Here is a 26,475-nt window from a genome sequence, read left to right on the forward strand (position 1 = left end):
TTGAACATGCACAGATTCACACTGGGTACAGATTTTTATTTTCCTTTATTCATTCACAAGATGAGGGTGTCGCTGGCCCGGCAGCATTTACTGCCCATCCCTAATTGCCCAGAGGGCAGGTAAGAGTCAACCACATTGCTGTGGGTCTGAGGTCACAATGTTGGCCAGACCAGGTAAGGATGGCAGCTTCCTTCTGGAAAGGGCATTAGTGAACCAGATGGGTTTTTCTGACAATCGATTAATGGTCATCATTAGACTCTAAATTCACAAGTTTTTTTTAAATTGATTTCAAATCCTCCCATCTGCTGCAGCAGGCATTGAACTCAGGTCTTCAGAACACTATCTGGGGTTTTAGATTAATTGTCTCGCGACAATACCACTCGGCCAATACTTCCCCACATCGCTGTCCATCTGCACAGAGTGAACAGTGATTTTCTGGTTCATCAGAACTGGGTAATCACACATACGTTTGCTCAATGATTGCAGGAGTTGGATGTTGATTGGCAATTGACATCCATCTCCAAACCATGTATCCTGGGGTTTGTTTCTGGTGATGATTGGAAGCACCATCAGTCTTGTTATCTTTTGGGGATAAAAACAGTTTCAATTAGCTTTCTGTTAAATGCATGGCAATCAATTCTATCTCACAACTCTCAGGCAGATTAGTTTCTTTTGAAGGGCTCTCCATCGCCCCAACCTCCTCCATCCTCACCCCCAACAGTACAATAATCTCATAGAGTCTCTTTGTAACTATGAATGAGACAATCTGATCTGCTGCTTCTTTCCCTAATCCTGTGTCAAGTTGGATCTTAAACTCCCCTTACTGCAGTTGTGAACCTGCATCATTGTACAGTGTTGCTCGTATTTCATGTCTTGGCCTATCAGTGTTCATAATACTGCATGTAGTATATGGGGCCAACAATGTAGGAGTTTAGCTCTTTCCTTCCACCAACAGCAGTAGAATTGTACTCCAACAAAACTTACAGAATCACGGCCCCGCATATCCCCCAACTTACCTCTTACCATCAAACTAGAGTATCAATCCTCATTCAACTGAGAGAATTCAGGAGGGCAGGTCAGTCACAGCAGCATGAATACCTAAAAGTGAGGTGTTAACCTGATGAAGTTACCAAAGAAGACTACTTGTGTGCGTAACAGCATAAGCAGCAAGTAAGAGACAGAGTGAAGCAATCCGGGAAACAACAGAACAGATCTAAGATCTGCAGTCCAACAAAATCCAGTTGTGAATGAAGTCAGAGCACAGCTGGAGTTCTGAGAACAATTCTCTTCAAGATATTAACCAACAAGAATGTCAAACTGGATTAATTATCATAAAACTCAAGTCCTTTTGATATTCATATATTTACAATCAGTGTTCAATTCACCAAATGTAGCTGAAGGTAAAGATAATCTTCAAGTGATTGTAATAGTGGAGACATCTGAATACTTGATCAGCAAATTAAAGCCTGTTGTGTTTAGATAGTAATAATTTTAAAGAGATTTTAAAAAGTAAGGTGACTTGAGTACAATGGAAGAAGTTGATTGGTGGGTAGCTGATAATGTTGTTTTAATCTGAAGTTAATTTAAGATTAGTTAACAAATAAACACATGGTATGGAATCCCAGCCCCATGGAGTGCACATCCAGTTCCATGTGGGAAAACCAGGACACTTCTTGTGTGAGCGACAACCACAAGAACACGGAGGTGACGTGGGAAATGTCAGGAACACTCGTTTGACCACAGTTAAAGTACTGCACACACTTCTGATACCCTTATTCCAGGGTTAATGTGATCACACCAGAGAGGGTACAGAGGTGATTGATCAAAATATTTCTACAATTGGAAAATTTCTGCTCTGAGGAAAGGTTGGATAGGCTGGGGATGATTTCCGAGGAGGATGAGGTGAGATTTAATTGAAGTGATAAAATGCTGAGGAATCCAGATCGAGTGGATAGGAAGGAGCTATTCATTAACTGAGAAGTCAGAAACTGGAGGATTTAGATTGAAATTAATTCCCAGAAAGAAGGGGAGGGGAGAATTCATTTCACTCGGAGATGGTGGGGAGCAGGAACTCATTGATGGGGTGGCAGGGGCAGTAACCAGCTTCACATTACAATAAAAGGACATGGATGTAACTGAGATGCTGGAACATGCAGGGCTGCGGACTAAAGTCTGCAGAATGGGATCATTGTGATATATTTAATATTTCTCCAGAATATTAAACTCAAGTCCAATTTGAGAATTTATGAACATCATCCAACCTGAATTCCAAATGTCAGAATAAATTTATCAGAAAGTTACAGCAAAGATCGAGGCCACTTGGCCTATCCTGCATATATTGGCTGTAATGGAATGACCCAGGCTTTACAGCGTTCTGTACTCACCAATGAGAGCAACAATTTCAGATTGCATACTCTGCCCTCTATGTTGTTATAATCTGTTTTTTCAATGTATTTCTTTGACAGCTGCTCACCTTGTTTCCTGGTTTCTTTCCCAGTCCTAACTCCATTCCCCATGGCCTTGAGGGGCTACCATTTCTGCAATTTAATCTCTCCTGCCTTCCCCCATGTGACAGACTACCTTTTTGTCCTTGTCTCACCCCCACCTTGCTCACAACTTGTTACATTTCTGATGGTTCCCAGACCTCTGTGACTTCACTGCGCCCCCTGGGTCAGTGGCACGAGTTTTGAATTCTCTTCCTCATGAGATAATCGGAAATCTTTCTGGCTGCAGTTTCCCCCAGATTTAATTTTGAAAAGAAAAGAGGATTTGCGTCAGAGTCAAGTATTTGTGAGCCTTCATCCACAATCCTGAGCACTTAGACATAATATGTGACCCTCCCACAGATGTGCAGGTTTGATGGATTGGCTGTGCAAACATGGCCTGTAGTGTGTAGGTTAGGTGGGTTGGGTTAGCCATGGTAAATGTGGGGTTATGGAGGTAGGGTGGGACAGTAGGTCATTGCAGACTTGATGGTCCGAATAGTCTCTTTGTGCGCCTAAGGGATTCTGTAATTCTAACTAGTTGTGATTGTTGTCACGTTTTCCTAAGTCCAGGTTCATTCAACTCAGGTACACATACTGCCTTTTGTGTTTCTGTGGGTGCTCACTCAATCCTTTCCTTCTGTTTTACATCAATTTCACACTGTATGTGAGGGTGGGAATGAATGTGTAAACCGAAACCCGTCACAAGTCAGGAACTGTTTCTGCTACTAGCATCACTCAACAGGAAAATAAAGATTCAGTCACAAATCTGACAGAAACACAGAAGTTATAATCACCAGGAAAGGCTTAACAGCTTAAAACTCTTTTCTTAAGAAAAGAGGCGGCTGAGAGACAACCTGGTACAAGTAGGAAGCTTTGTGTCTGTGTTTTCAGAGATTTGAGGTTGAAATCATTGGGTTGGAAGCATGTTTCATTGCCCCAGGTCATCAAAGGTGTTATCTAAATGTGCATCTTTCTTTTTGCCTATCTGTCTGAGTCAACAATCAGACGGATATGTTATTGTCTGACTGTTTTCCCAAATCCCTGATTGAATTTGCCTCCCCCCACAATCTCAGATGCCAGCTGCCTCTAGCCCACCCACATGGACATGTTGAAGAGCATGACAGGAGAATGGATTGAAACCGAGTTCAATGCCAGAATGAAATAGGAAGAAGGAAATAAACGGGATTTTTGGATCCCAAGGGATACAGACTCCAGGATTACTCCTTGTGGGCATTCCCGCAGTAACACGAGACAGCATTCCATGATGAGAGTTAAATCCGGGTGGCAGTAGAGGGAGCCACTGAACATGAGCAGGTTTAGTTCAAACACAGGAGGTTTGTTCAGTCACTAACAGTGCGTTAGACATGGGTGTGAAGTGAACAGTGAGGGGAAATGTTACCACAAGCTGCAGATGGATAACTTTCATTGGAACAGGAGGAAGCCATTCAGCCCTTCATGGCTGATTTGTGGCCTAAGTTGCAATGTTCAAAACTCTCCAAACTCATCAATAAACTCCTCGGCAACAGACAAGATCAATATTCAAAAACGAAACATCTGTAAATGCTGGGAAATCAGGAACAAAAACAGAAATTGCTGGAAAAAAATCAGCAGATCTGGCAGCAGCTGTGGAGAGTGAACCGTTGGGTCAGGTGACCAGCTGCAGCTGACCATTCTTCCTTTTCTGTAACACTGGAACAGGTTCTGGTGCGAGGGGAATGAGACTGTCAATAACAACTGAGAAAATAGGAGGACGTGCTCAATCAGAATAAAACACATTTTGGTCTTTCACTTTTAATTCAACTGCAAAAATTATTCATTATCATTTCAGAAATAAGATAATAGGCCAGAAATCAACTCTTCATGTCATGGTGTCTGAGAAACTGTTAATTCTGACCTGGTCCAGCCTACATGTGAATCTAGACACTGAATAACGTGGTTGACTCTGAACGATCTCTTGGGCAGTTAGAATGGATGATAAAATGCTGCCCCAGCAAGTGATACTATGATCTAATGAACAAACAAAACAAATCTGATCGCTGTGGTTAGTTGTGAACTCGCTGGTGTTATTGGAAGAGGACGAATGGGAAGGTTTATGGGGTAAAGGGAGAAGAATAGCATTCGGTGAGGTTATCCTTTGGAGAGCTGATGAGGCAATCAGCCTTCTTTTGCGCAGTGACAATTCTGTGAATATTTCATTCTGAGCCCTCTAAGGAAATATCAGGGCAGGGTTTGTAAAGAGGTCAGATTGAATGAGTGTCTTGGTGAACACAAGTGAGACACAAGTACAGAGAGGTTTTGGGATGGATTAAATTATATTTTATACATTTGCATAGTCATCAACATTACAGCAGTTAAAACTGGGAGTATAATTAGAGCAGCAAATAAATCTTAAATATTGATGCAGATAAAGGGAATGCTGGGTAAAGATACCGGAGTTAGTGCTTATTTTATTTCAGGCACACCAGCCTAGGAGCACATCCTTCCTGTACCTTTCCTCTCAAGCTCTTGAAGATTTTTGTTCATTGAAGTGTTTCATGTTTAGATACTCCAGAGAAGACAGCTTCAAGCTCCTCAATCTCTCCTGCCAGGGCAATGCTGCTGTTAGAATTCAATTCACTGGCATGTTACTGGCTTCTTCATGGACTGGAACTGGCAATTGAGACTGAAAGGTTACTGTATAAAATATCTTCAATGGTATTGCCAGACGTGAGTGGTTTTAGGACAATGACCTTGGCTTGCAGGCATTGAGTGTCAGAGCACTTCCTGTTGTGGGGCATCCTGTTTAGAATCAATCTAAACAGATTAAGTATTAGAACTGACTTGCACTGGCTCCGTCAAAGTGGTCAGAGCATTACGGCTGTCATCGAAGCTGGTAACAAACTTCCCATGGGTTAAAAATCGTAAATGATAGAGTAGGTACGAGGTCTGATAACACTGTTGGAGTATCGATGTTGTTTTTAATCAGATTAACTCGGCAGGAGTTGACTGAATTTATATTGTCTCTTTCCGAATCTCAGGATGTCTCTCTGGGCAATAAGTCTCCACAAACAGCAATGTGACAAGGAGCAGAGATCATCTGTTTTGATTTAAATTGCTCTATAGCATTGCTGCTTCACAGCATCAGGTACAAGGTTGGAGTCCAGCCTTGGTCAACAGCCTGGGTGGAGTTTGCACATTCTCCCCAGGATAGTGTGGGTCCACTACAGGTCCTCTGGTTTCTTCCCACAGTCCAAAGATTTGTGGCTGGATCAGTCATGCTAAAATGTCCATAGTGTCCAGGATTGTGCAGACTCGGTGGATCAGCCATGGGAAATGCAGTGTTACAGGGGTGGAGTGCTCCAGATGGGATGCTCTTTGGTTAGTTGGTGGGGTTTGATGGATCAATGCTCTCCTTCCACACTGTAGGGATTTTATTCCATGATTGAGGATAAAGGCGACACAACAGGGTGTCCTTGGAGAAGGAGCATGTGGTGTGCATCAATTCTCCCGATGCCTTTAGATAGAGGTGGGCACTGCAGTGGATACAGTGCTTTATCTCCATCGCTGCCTCCTTACCCCCAACTCTACTTTGATTTGGTCCCTTCCCACTTTGTCATTTGTAATGGTTTGCTTTGCCTGTAAGGGGCGTTGTTTATAAATATTCAATTGGTTACATGGGTGGTTTACTGCTGGTGATTATATGTGAACCAAAATGGTGTAATGATTATGTTGATGGTGAGAAGGTTGCTCAGCTGTGTGAGAGAAATGGGGAATAAAGAATGTTTCACAGCTCACAGAATGAGAACTGAACATCAGTTAAATCTAACCAAAGGTTCAGACAGGGAGGGAATATTTCCCTGGAGCTTGAGTAACTGGAAAGTGATGGTGTCCGGGAATAGACAGGATTTTGTTTTACAAGGCATTTGAAATTTTAAAAACTGTTATATTCAGATAGTTTCATTTCTTTTCTTTTAGTTTTATTTATTGTGGAATAAATAGCTACAATATTTTAAAATCAAATTCACAAACCTTGTGTTAAAGACAAATGTTAAATAAAATCCATCAAACCGTCCCTCACTGAAAACTGATGTGGACGTGCATTCGCCTGCAGAATCCCTTCCCTGCCTACTTCTTCCTACCCGGGCTCCATGGCTATATACATACCTGGGACATAGCAGCAGGAGGCCATTCGGCCTTTCAATCCTGCTCCACCATTCAATGGGAATCAGCTGGCCATCCAGCTCAGTCTCCTGTTCCTATTGTGTTCCAATCCCCTTTCATGACTTTACCTCGAAGAACTATATCTAAGTCCTCCTTTGGCTTCACTGCCTTTTGTTCCAGTGGTGTTGCGGTGTTACTGTGTAGGTGTAGGCAGGGGTAATGTGATGGTTCTGCCTTCTGGAGGACGCACTCAGCGTCCCTCATCATCCTGCAGTAACATCAACGGGGTTTCAGCAACTAAAGATAGAAACCGTTTCCAGGATATGGGCATGACTGGCTCAGCCAGTATTTATTCCCCATTTCTCGTTACCGTTGAGAAGGTGGTAGTGAGCTGCTGTCTTGAACCACTCACAGTCCGTTTGGCCCAGATAAACCGACAATGCTGGGAGGGAGAGTGTCGCTGGATTTTGTCCAAGTTATTCTCCATCTTTGGTTCTTCAAATGCTGGTTAACTTAATCACGATCTGCACATGATTTTGAGATTTCAGTCTGCAAATCTTCACCATCGAGCACCCTGTATAAAGGAATATGTACAGGTTAGAATTTCAGAGCAGGCAATTCTAGCTTCTCTGGAATATCTTTTTCCCTTTCTTCCGCCAAAGCTGTAACGCTCCAGCCCACTTACTCTCTCCCACCATTCTGCCTCTGCTGTCCCGAATGTACCCGCCGCCATTCTCATGGAGTTACTGGTAAACAGATCCATGCCACCAATTCCCGTCCCTGGTTAGACTCTGCACCCTTTCTGGGTTTACTCCATTTCCCTTCAGTTGCTGCAAGTCAATAATGTAACAGCAGAATGAATCAAAAGGAAACAGAAAGGGAGGTGGCAGATCCTGGACAGAAGAGGAACCTTCAGTCTGGGAGAATGGGTCAGATCCTTCTTTGTTTCCCATTGGTTGATTCCCAGCATTATGACAAGTTGGGGATGGAACTTGGGCCCATGTGGGTATGGTGACACTTTGACCCCACCAACCTGTCAATACCAGAAGCTGATACGTTTCTCCTCCAGCCAATCACAATGTCAAATGCTTCCCGCTAATTGCTCCAAAGCACATGCTCCAAAATCCACCCATATTATGTACATGTGCAGTGCTGGGCTTCCCCGCACATGCGTGGTCCCTGCCTCAGGGATTGTGGGAGTTGTAGCACCCATGAAGCCACTGAAGACATGTTTCTGGATAGTGAATGAAAGGTGAGGGCTGGAGGGTGTTGTGTATAGGATCCCCATTCAGACACGGGCTGTTACTGGATTTTACTGAGACATCGGCTTCCACAACCTGATTTCTGACATAAGGAACATAGATTCAGCCAATTGCGGGGTGGGGAGGTTAATAAGGGGTAGCAGATTTTAAGCAGATGTAGCTCAGTGGCTAGCACTGCTGCCTCACAGCGTCAGGGACCCAGATTTTATTTCAGCCAGAGGCGACTGTGTGGAGTTTATACGTTCTCAGCATGTCTGCGTGGGTTTCCTAGGGTGCTCGAACTTCCTCCCACAGTCCAAAGATGTGTAGGTTAGGTGGATTGCCTATGCTAAATTGCCCACAGTGTCCGTCTATGTGCCGGTTAGGCCATTAGCTATGGGAAATGCAGGGTTACAGGGATAGGGTGGGTCTGAATGGGATGCTCATCATAGGTTGGTGTGGACTCGTTGGATGAATACCCTGTTTCTGCACTATAGGAACTCTATTATATTCTCATGAAGAAGAATGAACTTGTCTCAATGTGTTGTAAATCTGGGGAATTCCCTATTCAAAATGCGGTGGTTGCCAGGACAATGAGCAGATTTAATGAAGAGATGCAGATGTTGAATTTGCAATGAGATGAAGGGTGAGAGAGAACAGGTGGGAAAATCCAGCTGAGACCGAGGTGAGCTCAATCATCATGGTATTAAATGATGGAGCTGGTTCGAAGGGCTGCATTGCTTCTCCTGTGCTCAGTGCTTATCTTCTTACGGTAATAACTGGAAAGCTGAATCCAAAAATCACCAACTTCATCAAAGGAGATTTTGAAAAATTCAGGATAGTCAGGTGGATTAGCTTTCCAAACTTAGGTAGTGAGGAAGCATATAGGAGATAATGATTTTGCAATTTTAAACTGAGGGGAGACAGTGATTTATGGTTTTAGACTGTGCAGTACATTCACACCGTCCAGAATACTCTGTTGTGAATATCTATCCTATACTTTACTACAAAGCCAAGGTCTTTGACAATGAAACGCAAAACACCCAGGAAACATCGCCTCACCTTGTAATCTGATAAAAGACTTCTGACAAATCTGGTTGAATTTAGAACACAGATGGAAAGCTGGAAGATTAGATCCAATCCCAAGATCCTGTGCTTAAACAAAGGAGACTACAATAGGATGAGGCAGGAGTTGGCTAATGTAAACTGGAAACAAAGACTTTACCGTGGGAAAGTTGACGGACAGTGGGGGAAATACCAAAGCAATTTTTCGAAGTGCTCAGCAAAAGTACATAGCAGTGAAAAGGAAGGACTGTAGGAAAAGGAGTAATCTGCCATGAGTGGCTAAGGAAATAAGGGAGTCTATCAAATTGAAATAGAAGGCATACAAATTGGCAAAGACCAAGGAGAAACTAGGAGATTAGAAAAACTTTCAAGATCAACAGAAAGCTAGATGGGATTGGGGGAGAAAAGTGATGAGTAGCTAGCCCCAGGGCCGGAATAGCAGTTTACACTGCTGGAGGGGAACCTATTGTGTGGGGAACATATGGCCTCTGTAATTGTTGAAGCACTTAACTGTTACCATAGAGATAATCCTGACCAAGTTACAAATCACAGCACACTCCAAACGCTTGCATTCCCAAATAAACCTGTTGGACTATAACCTGGTGTTGTGTGATTTAGAAGTTTGTCCACCCCACCACCGGCTCCTCCACATCAGAATCCTGATAGATACCCCACTGAAACTGAAGCGTCTGTCAGATACTTGAGGGAGCCACAGGGGCGTGGGGGAGGGGTGTGCGTTTTAACCACAAAGTGTTGGGCTGAACTCGAATTTTTAACTGCCGTTGCCATGGAGATAATACTGAGAGACAGCGTCCATTCAAAACCACAAAGGTATAAGAATGGGAGCGGCACATCGGACAGGCGGGGAGTTACCTGATGCTGCCTGGAGGTGTTCTGCATGTACACTATCCAGGTAACTGCCATGTCTCATCAATAAAGACTCAAAGAAGACCTCTCAGAGTTCTGTGCCCAGTTATTCCTATCCAGCAGGGTTCAGGAATATGAGTACACAACAGTCAGTCTTCACAGTGGAGGATACGAAGTACATGCCAGTAATTGATAAGGAGACTGAGGAAGGTGAGGACCTAGAAATAACCATTATCGTGAAAGAGTTAGAGCTGGGCAAGCTAATGGAGTTAAAGGTAGACAAGTCTCATTGCCCTGATGGAACACATCCCAGGATACCAACAGAGTTAGTGGGAGAAATAGCAGATGCACTTAGAGTTATAGCATCCTGCAGCAGAGACAGGCCCTTTGGCCCAAACTGGCCCATACTGACCAGAATGTCCATCCACGCTAACCCCATTTCCCTTCACTTGGCCCATTTGCTTCTGACCCTTTGCTACCCATGTAATTATCCAAATGTCTTTTACCTATTGTGAGTGTACCCACCTCAACCACTTCCACTGGCAGCTCATGCCATATACATACCACCCTCTGTGTAAAACAGTTGCCCCTCAGTTTCCCTTTTATTAGTTCCCCTCTAACCTTCAACTGACGCCATCCAGTCCTTGATTCCCTGGGAAAAAGACTGAATGCACTCACCTTACCCATGCCTCTCATGGTCTTATACACTTCTAGAAAAGTACCCCCTCAGTTTCCTCTGCTCTAAACAAAAAGATCCTCACTTGTCCAACCTCTTCCTATTTCTCAGACCCCTGAGCCCTGGCAACATCCTTGTTCTGCACTTTTTACAGTTTAATAACTGAAACCTACACTGCATTCTTCATATTTCCAGTATTTCCCCATGGTGCTGGAACCGACGTGACAACGTCAATGGATTGCAATCCATGATAGAGAATGAACTCTTTTCTAACAATCCCGTTTTCATAGTGTTTCCCATGGTGCAGGTATCCTTGTGTCTTTCTGGTTGCATGGTTAATTAAAGACTTGTCCTTCTACAAAGCAAAGCTGTGGCTTACTTGTTCCTGGGAAACGTGCCATGATTTTTCAGACTTTCAAAAACAAATGAAACCTCTCTCCACACTAACATGGACTTGGCTGTACCTTAGTAATGTTTCCAGTCACACTGACATTTGAAATATTCGCCCACGGACAGAATACACAGCTTTCCTTCCACATGAAAAAGCCAATGATATTCAGATCGGCACGGATCAAGTAACTATCAGATCTGAACATGAAGTTCAATTTGAATTTCTCATCCACAAATCCACCCTTTCAGTACTCGACAACTGAGAAAACAACTCACCACGTTAATACAGGATGGATCTTTATAAGACAATTATAGTATTAAATTGTAGTTTCTTGTTCCCCAAAGTTTTAACTCTCAGTCAAACAATTTATTTCTTCTGTGAACTGAAATCCAAACCAATCTCCTCACTCCTTTCCTCCACGCCCAGTTCTCACACTCTTTCTCCTCTCTTTGAATTCACTTTCCTAGCTCTTCCTGCATACACTGCTTCCTGCACACTCTGGCCAAATCTCGTCTTACTAAAATGAACCAAATTAGAACTCTAATTGCAGGCCCGTCCTTGTCGCTTTCCATAAAAACCCTGAATCTTCACAAAAGAGTTCTGATAACTTTTTGCAAAATGCTGCACCACTGATACTCTGATCACATGTCAGGGGGCCAGGAAACGGGCCACACCCCTGGGTCCTGCTCCCAGAGAGAGGAAGATGCCCATGACAGATTAATCCCTCACACCACAACCTCCTTCCCAGGCACTGTGCATACTCCCACAATTGGCCAGCACTGCACCCAAACACTGGTCTCCTCTCCTACAGCACGTGCTCCCAATCAAACAGGAGCCTGGGTGATTGACAGCAGCTGCTGCCCAATATATCAAAATCCCTCCAGTATGGAAACTGGCCCTTCGGCCAAACAAGTCCATAATGACCCTCCAAACAGTAACTTACACAGACCCATTCCCCGACCCGATATTTACTCCTGACTAATGTAACTAATACTATGGGCAATTTAGAATGGCCAATTCACCTGTCCTGCCCATCTTTGGATTGGGGGAGGAAACCGGAGCACCCGGAGGAAACCCGCTCAGACACGGGGAGAATGCACAAACTCTGGGTTTGGCTGGAATCGAAACCGGGTACCTGGTGCTGTGAGGCAGCAGTGCTAACCACTGAGCCGTCTCTATAGACGGGAAGGGGTGGGGCTGGAGAACTGGGGTAATGAGATTGTAAACAATGAATGAAGTTGGAGGACACTGGGGGATGGACATGTCAGTGAGCGACAGGAGCAGTGCAGCAGCAAGAGGGGATCCTGGACAAACTGAGCAATGGGAGAGTCTGACAGGAGAGAAACTACAGGAAGGTTCTGTTTGGAGGCTCAGGCAGGGACAGCTGGGAGACACGGTGGCACAGTGGTTAGCACTGCTGCCTCACAGCGCCAGAGACCCGGGTTCAATTCCTGACTCAGGCGACTGACTGTGTGGAGTTTGCACATTCTCCCCGTGTCTGCGTGGGTTTCCTCCGGGTGCTCCGGTTTCCTCCCACAGTCCAAAGATGTGCGGGTCAGGTGAATTGGCCATGCTAAATTGCCCATAGTGTTAGGTTAAAGGGGTAAATGTAGGGGAATGGGTGGGTTGCGCTTCGGTGGGTCGGTGTGGACTTGTTGGGCCGAAGGGCCTGTTTCCACACTAAGTAATTTAATCTAAACAGCTTTCTGCATGGGAAATCATGTCTCATGAATTTGACTCAGTTTTTTTGAAGAAGTAACAAAGAGGATTGCTGAGATCAGAGCATGGACATGATCTACATGACTTCAGTAACGTGTTTGACAAGGTTCCTCATGGGAGACTGGTCAGCAAGGTTAGATCGCATGGAGTACAGAACTGGCTCGAAGGTAGAAGGCAGAGAGGGCTTTTCAGGCTGGAGGCTTGTGACCAATGGAGTGTCACAAGGATCGGTGCTGGATCCACTACTTTTCATCACTTATATCCATGATTTGGATGTGAACATAAGAGGTATTGTTAGTAAGTTTGCAGATGACACCAAAATGGGAGGTGTAGCAGACAGGGAAAAAGATTACCTCAGAGTACAAGGGGATCTGGATCAGAAGGGTGAATGGGCTGAGGAGTTCAGTTCAGAAAAATGCAAGCTGCTGCATTTTGGAAAAGCAAACTTTAGCAGTATTTATACAGTTTATAGTAAGTTCCAGGGGAGTGCTGCTAAACAAAGAGTCCTTGGAGTGCAGGTTCATAGTTCCTTGACAGTAGAGTAGCAAGTAGATAGGATAGTGAAGGCGGCAATTGGTCTGCTTGCCTCTTTTGGTCAGAGCATTGAGTGTAGCGGCTGGGAGGTCATATTGGGGCTGTACAGGACATTGATTTGGCAACTTTTGTAATATTCCATGCAATTCTGGTCTCCTTCCTATCAGATGGATGTTCTCAAACTTGAAAGGGGTCAGAAAAGAAGTAGAGGATGTTGCCAGGGTTGGATAGGCTGTTTTCCCTGGAGCTTCAGAGGCTGAACGGTGACCTGAAAGAGATTTTTAAAATCAGGCCGGGCATGGATAGGGTAAATAGACAAGATATTTTCCCTGCGGAGGGGGGAGTACAGAACTAGGGGACTGGGAAGGGAGGGTAGGCAGAGAGGGGGTAGGCGGAGGGTCAGAGAGGGTGGATGGATCGAGAGGGTTGGGACAGAAATGGGTGGGGACAGAGGGGCGGATAGAGAGGGGAGGCACAGAAATGGATGGGGACAGAAAGTGGGATTAGAGAGGAGGGGAACAGACAGGGCGATCAGAGGGGGCGACCGAGGTTTGGGGGGCGACCGACAAAGAGGGGGAACAGACTGAGGGGGGGGGGCAACCGATGGAGGGGGGGAAGAAGACGGGTGTGCGACCGACAGGGGGGCGACTGACAGAGGTGGGACAGACCGAGGGGGCAAAAGATGGGGGGAAAGACCGACAGATTGTGGGACAGACCAACGGGGGAGGGGCGACCGACGAGGTGGGGGGGCGACAAAGGACTGACCGACAGAGGGGGGGAACCATACAGAGTGGGGGGAGACGGGGGGAACAGAGAGGGGGAAGATGGAGAGTTATTTTATAGATCTACAACTCAACCCTGTTCGTGTTTTCTCCTCCTCACCTTAATTTCCTCTGAAGGGCTCAGAACAACTGCATAGTTCCTGGAAAGTGGAGTTTCAGGGAGATCAGGTGCTGAATGTGGCATTTGGGACACTGACCTTTAATGGAATGTGCTGGTCAATAAATGGACTCTGGTTTGATTCCACTGTCTGTGTGGTATTTGCACATTCTCCCCGTGTGTCTGCGTGGGCTTCCTCTGGGTGCTCTTAATTTCCTCCCACAATTCCAAAGACATGCACTTTAGATGGATTAGCTTTGGGTAATGGTAGGTTACAGAGTTAGGGTGGAATACTGTTGCGATGGTTGGTATGATCTCATGGGCAGAAAGGCCTGCTTCCACACTGTGGGGATTCTGTCACTGAGATAGGGGTTAGGAGGTCACGATGTGGCTGAGTAGGGCATTGGTGAGGCCAGTTTTAGGATACTGCATTCAATTGTGGTCTCCATGATTTCAGAAAGATGTTATCAGAATAGGACTCAACCTCTTAATGGCAAGTTCTTGGGAAGTATTGACAAACAAACAGACCACGCAGTGTAGGTTGATTGTTCCTTGAAAGTGTGGTTGAAGGTAGACAGGTCGGAGTAGGTGGTGTGCTGTATGCTAGCTGTTATTGGGCAGTGCATTGAGGATAGGAGTTGGGAGATCATGTTTCAGTTGTACAGTTTATTGCTCGGCCACTTTTGGAATCCCCAGACTGCTTTCAATTCCAGTCTCCCTGTTACAGGAAAAATGTTGGGAAACTTGCAAGAGTTCAGCGAAGTTTTACCTTGTGGTGCCAGTATTGGAACATTTGAACCATAGGAAGAGGCTGAAGAGGCTGAGGCTATTTCCCTGCAGCACTGGACACTTTAGGTGGCTTTATCGAACTTTATAAAATTATGAGGAGCAATGATAGGGTGACTAGTCATGGTTTCTTTTTTCCCAGGGTAGGGGAGACCAAACAAATGTGAATCTTTTTTCCAATGTGGAAATGACAAATTCTAGAGGAGAGATGGCAAGTTTAAAGGATGTGAAAACCGAAACAACTGAAGATGCTGGAAACCAGGAAGAGAAACAGAAGTTTCTGGAAAAAGCTTAGCAGGTCTAACAGCAGGTGCGAAAATAAATTAGAGTTAACGTATCTGAAGAAGGGTGACCAGACCAGAAACTTTAACTGATTTTCATTCACAGATGCTGCATGACCTGCTGAGCATTTCCAACAACATCTGTGCAAGTTTAAAGGAAGTTGTTTGGAGTATATACCTGAGAGGAACTTTATAAAGTGCGAGTCAGACCACATCTGAAGAAATGACAGAAGTTTTGGTCCCTTTATTTCAGGAAACACATCATTTCATCAGAGGCATTTCACAGAAAATTGACTGGGATGATCCCTGGTTTGCAGGGATTATTTTTTAAGAAAAGACTGAAGACGTTGGGACTCTACTCACTGGATTTGGGAGGAATGAGAGGGGATCTCATTGTAACATGCAGGATACTTGAGGAGTTTGACAGGGTAAATACTGAGTGGATTAGATTAGATTAGATTACTTACAGTGTGGAAACAGGCCCTTCGGCCCAACAAGTCCACACTGCCCTGCCGAAGCGCAACCCACCCATACCCCTACATTTACCCCTTACCTAACACTACGGGCAATTTGAGCATGGCCAACTCACCTGACTTGCACATCTTTGCACTGTGGGAGGAAACCAGAGCACCCGGAGGAAACTCACGCAGACACGGGGAGAACGTGCAAACTCCACACAGTCAGTCGCCTGAGGCGGGAATTGAACCCGGGTCTCTGGCGCTGTGAGGCAGCAGCGCTAACCACTGTGTGCCGCCGTGTGATGTTTCCCATGTGAGGGGTTTCATTAGCAATGGAGCTGGAATGAGGTGGAGATCAGCAACATTTTAAGAGATTGGAATTCCTGGTGTTTGTGACTGTGTAGGTGTCTGATCAGAAGGTCACCTTGGGGTCAGATATGAGAGCAATATTATGAAGAGTGCGGTTCTGCCTCAGACAGTTCCCAGGGAGAGGGAGGGGCTCAGCAGTAAGGGAAAGTAATTTGTAATAGCAACTGAAGGCAATGGGTTTAATCATTGCAACGTTCCGTTGTAGGGAATTGCAGCCAATCGCGTAGTGGCATTGTGATGAGCAGTTTGATAACTGAGTAATGGAGAGGGATGATGGGGAGGGAGAGCTGGGCATTGTCAGTGTACATGTGAAACCTAACACGGTGCTTTTGGACGATGTCACCTCTTGGCAGTGTGTAGGTGAGAAACAGGACGGACCAAGGCGAGATCCTTGAGGGACACCAAATATAAGGAATTCAGAAAGGAAAGGGAGAGTCGGGATGGAGCAGGTTTTCCAACAACGGTGGGGTCAAATATTAGTTTGTAGCAGAATGGGAGAGAAAGATATAACCAGAAAAAAACAGACAGGTAGAACAAGGAACAATATGTGATTTGGTGAGGGGGAGTGATGAGGAGGAGGAGCAGCCCAACTCCAAAAGCACTATTTCTACATTAGTGACATCACCCAACTCCACCCTAGTCTCAGCTCATTGACCGAAATACTCGTCCATCCCTGTGTTATCTCCAGACTTCATTATCCAAACACTCCTGGGCAGCCTCCCACATTCAACTTAAATGTAATCTCAAGAGTATCTAAAACCCTCCTGCCCAAGTGCTCTCTTGTACCAAAACTTGTTGATCCATCAAAAGGCTCCTATTAACAAGCAACAATTTAAAATTCTCACCGTTGATGTAATTCCTGGCTGTGAACTCCCCTGTCTCCCTGCACCACACAACCTGTGAGACCCCGACAAATCATTTTCTTTCAGACTCCCAACGATGTGTTTATTCATTGCTTCAACTGTCCAGCTGTTTCTACTGTTGCCAAGGCAACACAGTCTGGAATTCCCACCCTACCCCCTCAGACCTGCTTTCCTCCTTTAAGGTATTCCTGAAAACCTGCTTATTTGGCAATTCTTTTGATCACCTGACCTAATATCCCCATCTGTGGCCTTATGTCAGAAGTTCTCAATAGTATTTCTGTGGAATTATAAACATGTTAAAAAAACTGTTGTTGATTTGCACATACATTGTCAACTCTTCACTGTCGCTGAGTGAATAATCTATAACAGCTCTTACCCAACCACATTGTGGGAGCACCTTCACCACACGAATTGCAGCTGTACAAGGAATTCAAACATCACCTTCTCCACAGGCAATGGGGCTTTGGCACTGATCAATGGTATCTGTGGAGGGAAAAACACACAGTTGATATTTCAGGGAGTGCAAAATGCATTATAGGGAGGGAAAATGGTGCAGAATTTGGATTTTGAAATTTGTGTTTTACAATGTGCACTAAGTTCTATAAAACCTCTTATCCCATACCATGAAAATTTCCTACTCTTCCTGGTCTATGTCCTTCCTTTCCCCTGCCCTTCACCTTCACACATTTCCAATGCCTTGGTCACAACAATAGTGTGCTGTCAGTGAAGTTTATCATGTGGTTGAGTATTGTCCCGCCCCTCATTCACTCCGATTGGTTGAAGGACCAACTAGCACCTCTAGCCCCCGCTCCCCCACTCTTATTGGTCGTGCGCTGACATCAATAATTCGAGGCCCATTGTGGGCTGGAGCATGCTCAGTGCTTCCTGCTTTTGCTGCTGTTCATTAGGTATGAGAGAGAGAGGGCTCATCCCTATTTCTCTTGATGTCAGACAATAACAACAACTACCTGCATTGTATGGAGCCTTTCACATTGACAAATCTCCTAAAATGCATCACGAATGATGGAAACGTTGATTAAAGAGAACGATTTTTAGATACATCCTTAAGGCGGACAGAGGGGGTTCGGGAGGATATTCCAAAGGTTTGTGTCTTTGGCAGCTTCAATCGTGGAGTGATATAGGTGGGCAACAGCTTACAATGGAGACAGTGGCTAACCATAGGTTAACAACCTCATGTCGTAGCCCCCTACCCCACACACCAGGCCTTGTTCTCACAGCCTGCCATTACACATTACCTATGGTTAGCCACTAACTGTCTCCATCAACAGCTAGTCACCCTCCCCCAGCCAGATGGTTATCCTTTATCCAACTGTTCCTCTCACTCTATCCCCACCTATCCTTTACTCCTTTTATCCTTCTCCCACACTATCTTCTGAACATAAACTTACTTTTATTCTCAGTAACATCTGTTCTGTGGAAGGGACATCGGATCTTAAACTTTAACTCTGATTTCTCTTCAAAGATGCTGCCAGACTTGCTGAGCATTTCCAGAACCTCCTGGTTGTTGTTTCCGATTTACACCATCCGCAGTTCTTTTGGTTTTAATTTACCGGGAGTTTGTAATTCAGGTCCAACAGCCTCTGTCCCAGTCTCTGCTGTCTTTCCCAACCCCAAACAGTGACACTGCACCCGCACAGCTCATGGACAGGTGTTGTCTTGCTGGCCACACCCCTCATTCAATCCCATTGGCTGCAGGACCACACAGACTCTCCTCCCATTGGTCTGGAGCTGCCGTCAATCAGCCGGGCCCCATTGTGATGAGTGTGGAGGGCTAATCCCTCTCTCTGCCCTGGGATGAGCTTCATCATTCACAGTGAATGGGACAGTATCACAGAGCACAGGGGAGGGGGGCTATTCAGCCCATTGGGGCTGTACTCTCTCCCTCTGGAGATGCTGCAAGTCTGTCCCAAGTCCCCTCCCATGTGCCCACAGCCCCCCAAATCTTTCCTTAAAAAGTAAAATTCTAAGTCTGTTTCAGAATACCTGCTGAATCTGTGTTGTTCAGACTGTTCCAGATGCTCAGAACGTTCTGAGTAAAATAGTGATCACATTTTCACCTTGTATTATTTGCCAATTACTTGAATGTAGTTACTAAAGATTGTGAAAGTGTTAACAATCCCTCTCTCTCTCTGCAAATTCAAGACCTTGGAACCAAATCTGCACCAGATCGAAATCACTGCTTCATCTTCTCAGCTCCAAGGATAATTATCTGTGCTTCAGCTAGCTCTCCACACAATAGAGGAATGCATCTTAATTTATTAAGATCAAAGAAACAGACCTTCGGTCCAAGTCGTCCGTGCCAACAAGGAATCCTAAACTAATGGATTCCCATTTACCATCTATTGGCCTGTATCCATCGAAACCCTTCTTATTCATGTACCCAATTGGAAGCCTTTTAAATGTTGTGATTTTATCAGCCTCCACTACTTCATCTGGTAGGTCCTCCCATACACACACCACACTCAGCTTGAAAACGTTGCCACTTAGATCCCTTTTAAATCTTTGCCCTCTCAACTTCAACCCATGTGCTCTAGTTTTGGACCCACCTAACCTGAAGAAATAGGACTCCAGCTGCTCACCTTATCCACGCCCCTCGTGATTTTATAAATCTCCATGAAGTCACCTCTCAGTCTTTGACTCTCCAGAGAAAATAGCCCCAGCCTATTCAGCCTCCCCCTGTAGCCCAAATCCTCCAATCCTGGCAACGTTTTTGTAAATCTCGTCCAAACCTTTTCAAGTTTCACAACATCCTTCCCAGAACAGGGAAATTCAAACTGAAAACAGAATTCCAGATGTGGCTTAATCAACATCCTGTCCAGCCACAGTATGACGTCCCAGTTTCTGTATTCAATGCATTGACCAAAAACGGAGAGTGTTAATGGAGTCCCATTTGCCAGCGGTTAACCCTTATCCCTCTAAAACCTTCCTCTTCATATACACAATCAAATGCCTTTTAAATGCTGCAATTGTACTAGCCTCCACCCCTTCCTCTGGCAGTTCATTCCCTACTTGCAATGCCCTCAACATGAATAAGATGCCCCTTAGATCCCTTTTAAATCTTTTCCCTCTCACCTTAAGCCTGTACCCTCTAGTTCTGGACCCACCGAACTTGGGAGAAAGTCCCTGACTGCGCACCTTATCCATGCCCTTCATGATTTTATAAGATCACCTCTCAGCCTCCAACTCTCCAGGGAAAATAGTCCCAGTCTATTCAGCCTTTTCCAATAGCTCAAACCGTCCAAACCTGGCAAAATCCTTGCAAATATTTTCTGAACCCTTTCAAGTGTCTCAACATTATTCCAAGAACGGGGAGATTGAAAACAGAATTCCAGAAGGGCTTTAATCAATGCCCTGTCTTGCCACAATATGACGTCACAACAGCTGCATTCAATAACGGGGGGGGGGGGGGGTACCAAATGCTACATTCACTACCCCGCCTACCTGTGACTCTCCTTTCAAGGAACTATAAACCTGCACTCCAAGGTCTCTTTGTTCAGCAATGTTCCCCAGGACTTTACCATTAAGTGTATAAATCCTGCCCTGATTTGCCTTTCCAAAATACAACAGCTCGCATTTATCTAAATTGAACTCCGTCTGCCAATCCTCGCCCCAGTGGCCTATCCGATCAAGATTCTGTTGTATTCTGAACTAACCTTCTTCACTGTCCACTACACCTCCAATTTTGGTATCTTCTGTAAACCTACTGACTATACCTCATATAGTCACACCCAAGTCATTTATTTTAGGGCTCAATATCCATCCTTGCAGCACATTGCTCCTCACAGGCCTCCAGTCCGCAAAACAACCCTCCATCATCATCCTCTGTCTCCTACCTTCAAGGCAGTTTTGTAATGGCTTGCTCTCCCTGCATTCCATGTTATCTAACCCTGCGAACCAGTCTGCTTTGTGGAACCTTGTTGAATGTCCATATAAACAACATTCACCGCCTGGCTTCATCAATTTTCTTTGTCACTTCAAAACATTCAGTCAAGTTAGTGAGACACAATTGTGCATGTACAAAGCCACATTGACTCTCCCTGTCATTCCTTACCTTTCCAAATAGATGGATATCCTGTCCCTCAGAATCCCTTCCAACAACTTGCCTGCCACTGACTTCAGGCTCACTGTTCTCTTGTTCCATGGCCTCTCCTTACCACCTTTTTAAAATAATGGCACCTCACCTGTCGCTATCAACGATACAAATACCTCAGGAGAGCTGAAAATGTGTTGCTGGAAACGCGCAGCAGGTCAGGCAGCATCCAGGGAACAGGAGAATCAACGTTTCGGGCATAAGCCCTTCTTCAGGAATGGCTTATGCCCGAAACGTCGATTCTCCAGTTCCCCTGATGCTGCCTGACCTGCTGCGCTTTTCCAGCAACACATTTTCAGCTCTGATCTCCAGCATCTGCAGACCTCACTTTTACCTCAGGAGAGGCCCAACAATCACTTCACTAGATTTCCAGAAAGTTCCAGAATACACCTGATCATTTTCCAGGGCTTTATCCACCTTGATGCGATTTAAGACATCCAGTACCACCTCCTCTGTAACATGGACACTTTTCAAGTTATCACTGTTTATTTCTCCAAACTCTCGAGCTTCCATATACTTCTCCATTCTAAAAATGACGTGCAATATTTGCATATCTTTCGCACTCCCTGTGGTTCCATAGACAGCCTTGTTGACCTTTAAGGGGTCCTATTCTCTGGTCCAGTTAATCTTTTGTCTGTGATATATTTGTTTAATCTCTTTGGATTCTATTCCAGGACATCCCAGAAAGGCCTACTTCACGGACCGTAAATTTCCTCTCACTTGATCAACACATACCCCCAACTTCCCGCACCTCCGCCTTTACCCCACCCCCCCTCCAGCCTCAATAAAGAATATAACCCTGCAGTCTTCAACTTCCACCCCACTAATCTCCAGATACAGCACATTAACCTCTGTCATTTCTGCTACCTAAAGTCAGAACCCACCACCAGAGACATATTTCCCTCCCCACCTTTATCTGCGTTCCGCAGAGACCATTCCCGCTGCGCCTTCCTTGTTCGGTCAACACCCTCCCACCAACCCACGCTCCACACCCTTGACCCTCCCTTGCCGCCATGGGAGATGTAAAACATGCGGCCACACCTCCCTCTGACCTCTGTCCAAGTTCCCAAAAGGATCTTTTCACATCAGGCAGAGATTTGCCTGCACATCCCAAAACCTCATATACTGCATCTAGACACTATGGGAAGAAGGGCTTATGCCAGAAACGTCGATTCTCCTGTTCCTTGGATGCTGCCTGACCTGCTGCGCTTTTCCAGCAACACATTTTCAGCACTGGGGAGAATGTGCCAACTCCAACAAAGACAGTTGCCCGAGGCTGGAATCAAACCCAGGTGCTGAGGAAGCAGTGCTAACCACTGAGCCACAATACTCTGGTTCTTTGGTGCTGATGCGCTGCCCCACTGATACCTCAGTCACTCACCCTGCCTCATTTCCGAAGAGGCAGTGATGACGGAGTGAAATTATCGCGAGACAGTTAATCCAGAGACCCAGATAAGGTTCTGGGGACCCGGGTTTGAATCCCATCACGGCAGATTTTGGAACGTGAATTCAATAAATATCTGGAAAAAATAATCTAGTGACAACAAGGATTCCACTGTCAATTGTTGGAAAAACCAATGTGGTTCACTAATGACCTTTAGGGAAGGAAAATGCCATCCTTACCTGGCCTGGTCTGCATGGGACTCCAGACCTATAGCAACGTGGTTGACTCTTAACTGCCCTCTGGGTAAACGCAGCAATAAATGCTGGCCGAGCCAGTGACAGCCTCATCCTGTGAATGAATAAAGAAACTGGTCAGGTTTTGTTCCTTCTCTAGTAGGTACATCCTACAAACTGAATCTGAAATGTTTTTGTACACACTGAACACATACCTTTCCATCCAAGCCCTGAACACTACTGCACTCCGAGGCCATGTTGGTAAAGTTAAAACCACTTATCATTGCATCTATATTATTCTTACAGATAACTGAGGTCTCCTGGTAAAATTGTGTCTCAATTCCCCACTGACTATTGGGAGAGAGTCTATAATACAATCCCAGTAAGATGGTCATCCCTTTCTTATTTCTCAGTACCACCCAAGTAACTTGCCTGGATGTACTCCCAGGAATATCCTCCCGAAGCCCAAGCATAATGTTGTCCTAATCAAAAACACCTCTCTCCCTGCTCTGTTGCCCCATTTCTATACTTGCTATAGCATCTATACCCTGGAACATTAAGCTGCTAGTCCTATCCATCCCAGAGTGATGCCTCTGTAATTGCTGTAATATCCCAGTGCCATGTTCAAAACCATACCCTGAGCCCACCTGCCTGACCTGTCAGGTCTCTTGCACTGAAATAAATGCAGTGCAACTGGTCCGTCGCACCTCATTCTGTGGCTTGCTCTGGCATGCCTTGACAGTCTGACTGGTGAAAAGTACCAGCCTCAGACTCACCTCTTTTCTCATTATCTCTTTAGGATTACCCCGACTCCCTCACTGGTTTAATGCCTCCCGAGTGGCACTAGCAAATCTCCCTGCTCGTCAGGGCCCCATGCTTTCCCCTTCCTATGCCATTGGTACCAATGTACAATGTCCTCGCACTGGTTATTTTCCCTTTTGAGAATATTCTGCTCCCTCTGTGAGACATCCTTGACACTGGCACCAGGGAGGCACCACCTCATTCTGATCTCTCACTGTCAGCTGCAGAAATGGCAGACTGTGCCCCTGACTGGAGAGTCCCCTATCACCATCGATCATGTGGAACTGGATATACCTCACATTATGTTAGAAGCCAGTCTCAGTACCAGTAACTTGGCTGTCAGTGCTACATTCCCCTGAAAGTCTATTACCACCTACATTTTCTAAAACAATACACTTGCCTGAGATGGGGATAGCCACAGGAGACTTCTGCAGTACCGACCTACCACCCCCCCCCCCCCCAGCTTTCCTGGCGGGAACCCATCTACCTGACTGTATCTGCAGTATCCTGCATTCCTGAGACTGCCACCTATCACACCCTCCGGCTCCTGTCAATTCCTCACTGCCTTTAATCACTCCTCCACCAATCCATGCGTTCCAATAGGATGTGCAATCACACTTGCTGCAGTCATAATCATCAGGATCATTGAAACTCTCCCTAATCTCCCACATCCGACAGGAAAAGCACGCCACTCTACAACAAGCCATCTCTCCGCCTTAACAATCTACAGACCAAAACAAAGACACAGTCTTACTGCTCGAAAAATACTGCTCGAGAATAATTTAATGCTTACGTTTCATATCTTAAACATTTGATCAAGAGACCCTAAGACATTAAAAAGAAATCCTCACCTTACTCACTACAGAATGAATAAAATAAAACCGACTAAGATTGATATTTGAAGAGACTGAAACTCACTGAGCTGATCCCCGGCTCGGAGTACTTCCAAGGGCGAGGTCTCTCGGAGGGCAGCTGTGAAATGTCTCTGTTTCTCTTCTCTGCCCACTCCATTTCCAGAGAAGTTTTTAACTTCACAGCAAGTCAGCTCAAAGAGGTCACTGCTTGGTTTTACTCACTGGGGGTTGCCTTTGCTGCCCAGACCAGTATTTATTGGCCACCTTTACTTGTCTTGGAGAAAGTGGTGGTTAACCGCTCCCTGAAATGCTGCAGTCCATGTACACCACAGTGATATTTGGACAACAATCCCCCTCTGGCCCCACAACCCTCCCTGTCTCTGTAATCACCCTCCGGCTTCAGAAATTACGTGTCCGTAGCAGAAGATTTTTATTTGGATTCATTTTTGTTTAATAACCCCCAATCCACCCCCCCCCCCCCCCCACAAAAAAGTGAAATATTTCGCCCCCAAACAAATTTCTGTTGATTGACCTTTTGGAGAGGCTGACACATGGACGTTGCAGTATTTTATCTCACATTTCCATCATTCTACGTGTACACTTTCTTTTAAACATTGCTAAAATGGGAGGCAATGGCTTAATGGTATTCCTGACAGATGAGTAACATGTGCAATATTCCAAGGGTGAGGCTTAGAATCCCAACATACTGATGGTGGCATCGGAATTCAATACAATCTAGAATGAAAAGGCGAATGATGACCATGAAACTATTGTCGATTGTTAGAAACCCATCTGGTTCACTAATATCCTGTAGGGAAGGAAACGGTCATCCTCACCTGATCTGGCCAACATGTGACTCCAGACCCACAGCAATGCGGTTAACTCTCAACTGCCCTCAGGAAAAATACTTTAAAAACTGTTAACAAATACTCTGCAGGTATCTCTCAAAACTGGCTGTTCCCATTGGGACCAAATGAATTTCTGAATGACCTAGATTGAAACTGAGTTTCAGCTTCACCTTCTCCCTGTCTCACATCAGTCTGTTTACACCCAACTCCAAAACACACTCATTGAGCCAAGCAGCACTCTCAGTGCAGCCCTGTCATTTTCATTGTCTGCTCACACCTACACTGTCCTCGGCCTCCTGTACTGTTCCAATGCATCTCAATGGGAGCTCAGGAACAGCACCTCATCTTTCAATTCAGCCCTTTGTAACCCCAGAGTCAGCATGGACCTCAGCAGTTTCTGGATGAACAGACAGTTGTCAGAATCTGGAACATTCCACCTGAAAAGGTATTGGAATTTGAGTCCAAATGGATTTTTAATAAGAAGTTTGCAGGAATTGAAAATATGAAGTTTACATGTTAACATCATGAAGTAGGTGAGTGGATCTAAATTTGTGAGTTCTTTCAAAGAGACGAGGTGTAATTTGGATAAATCTGTGCTCCCTCTCAGGGCAATATCTCCTTACTCAGCTGCAGGGCCCAGAACAGAGCACACACCCAAAGGGTGATCCAACCACGAATTTGTACATCTTTCTGCTTAACAAAAATATTGGAGATATCTTCTCACAAACAGAACAGACAAACCTTTCTCCTTCCACAGTTAAATGCCAATGATATTCAGATCCTGATGACTCCATTGACTGCAAAGACTTGCTTTTGAGATCCCAGCCTCAATTATTCTGATTTAATATCCTATGAAATGAATTCACAAAACAAAACTCACAGTCAGTACAGGAAGAATATAAAGGCATACTTTTTTCTTGGTATGTGCTTGATGTGTAAATGCCTCTCTTTAATTTGGACGCCTCCCCCCCCCCCCCCCCCATCCTAGGAAGGGGACATGCACATGCGCTTCACTGTACCTTACCCCCAATAACAATGGCGGCCACATCCCAGGACCTTTCACCGCCTGAGGGCCGCAGCCATTTTCCCATCTGCTGCAAAAGTGGGATTAAGAGTTTCTAATTCAGACTTACGAACCACACAGAGTGTAATTAAAACTTCCCAGTCTAAAGTGACTCATTATCTCCCTGTCTCTGAGGCCACTCTCCCCTTCCCTGTTTGTGTCTCCCACATTCACCAATGCCCGAGTCACGTGCCACTGCATCGGCTGAGTTACTGGTGACGTGTCATCCCACTGGCCACGCCCCTCATTCACTCCCATTGTTTGGATGACCAGCTGGTTCCACTTGGTCCACCAGTCCCACCACCTTTTCCTATTGGCCCGAAGCTGCCATCAATCAGCTGGACCCCATTGTGAGGTCAGTGCTGGGATCCTCCCCCTGTCTGAATCAAACCTGGAAGGTGTATGGATGGTGTCAATCAGGAACAA

General features: G+C 45.3%; 1 long non-coding RNA gene across 1 annotated transcript; it reads right to left on the reverse strand.

The window, feature by feature from the left end:
- Nucleotides 1-404: 404 nt before the first annotated feature.
- On the reverse strand, nucleotides 405-25,809 carry LOC148136815 (uncharacterized). The gene is made up of 4 exons (XR_015754484.1): nucleotides 25,728-25,809; nucleotides 22,490-22,598; nucleotides 17,132-17,238; nucleotides 405-582 (listed from the first exon to the last, which is right to left on the reverse strand). It is a non-coding gene; the product is annotated as an uncharacterized LOC148136815 (long non-coding RNA).
- Between the last annotated feature and the right edge of the window lie 666 nt (nucleotides 25,810-26,475).

Source organism: Chiloscyllium plagiosum, unplaced genomic scaffold (assembly GCF_037043375.1).
Source record: "Chiloscyllium plagiosum isolate Xiang-an unplaced genomic scaffold, Cpla_swu_hap1 HiC_scaffold_45, whole genome shotgun sequence".
Taxonomy (NCBI): Eukaryota; Metazoa; Chordata; class Chondrichthyes; order Orectolobiformes; family Hemiscylliidae; genus Chiloscyllium; species Chiloscyllium plagiosum.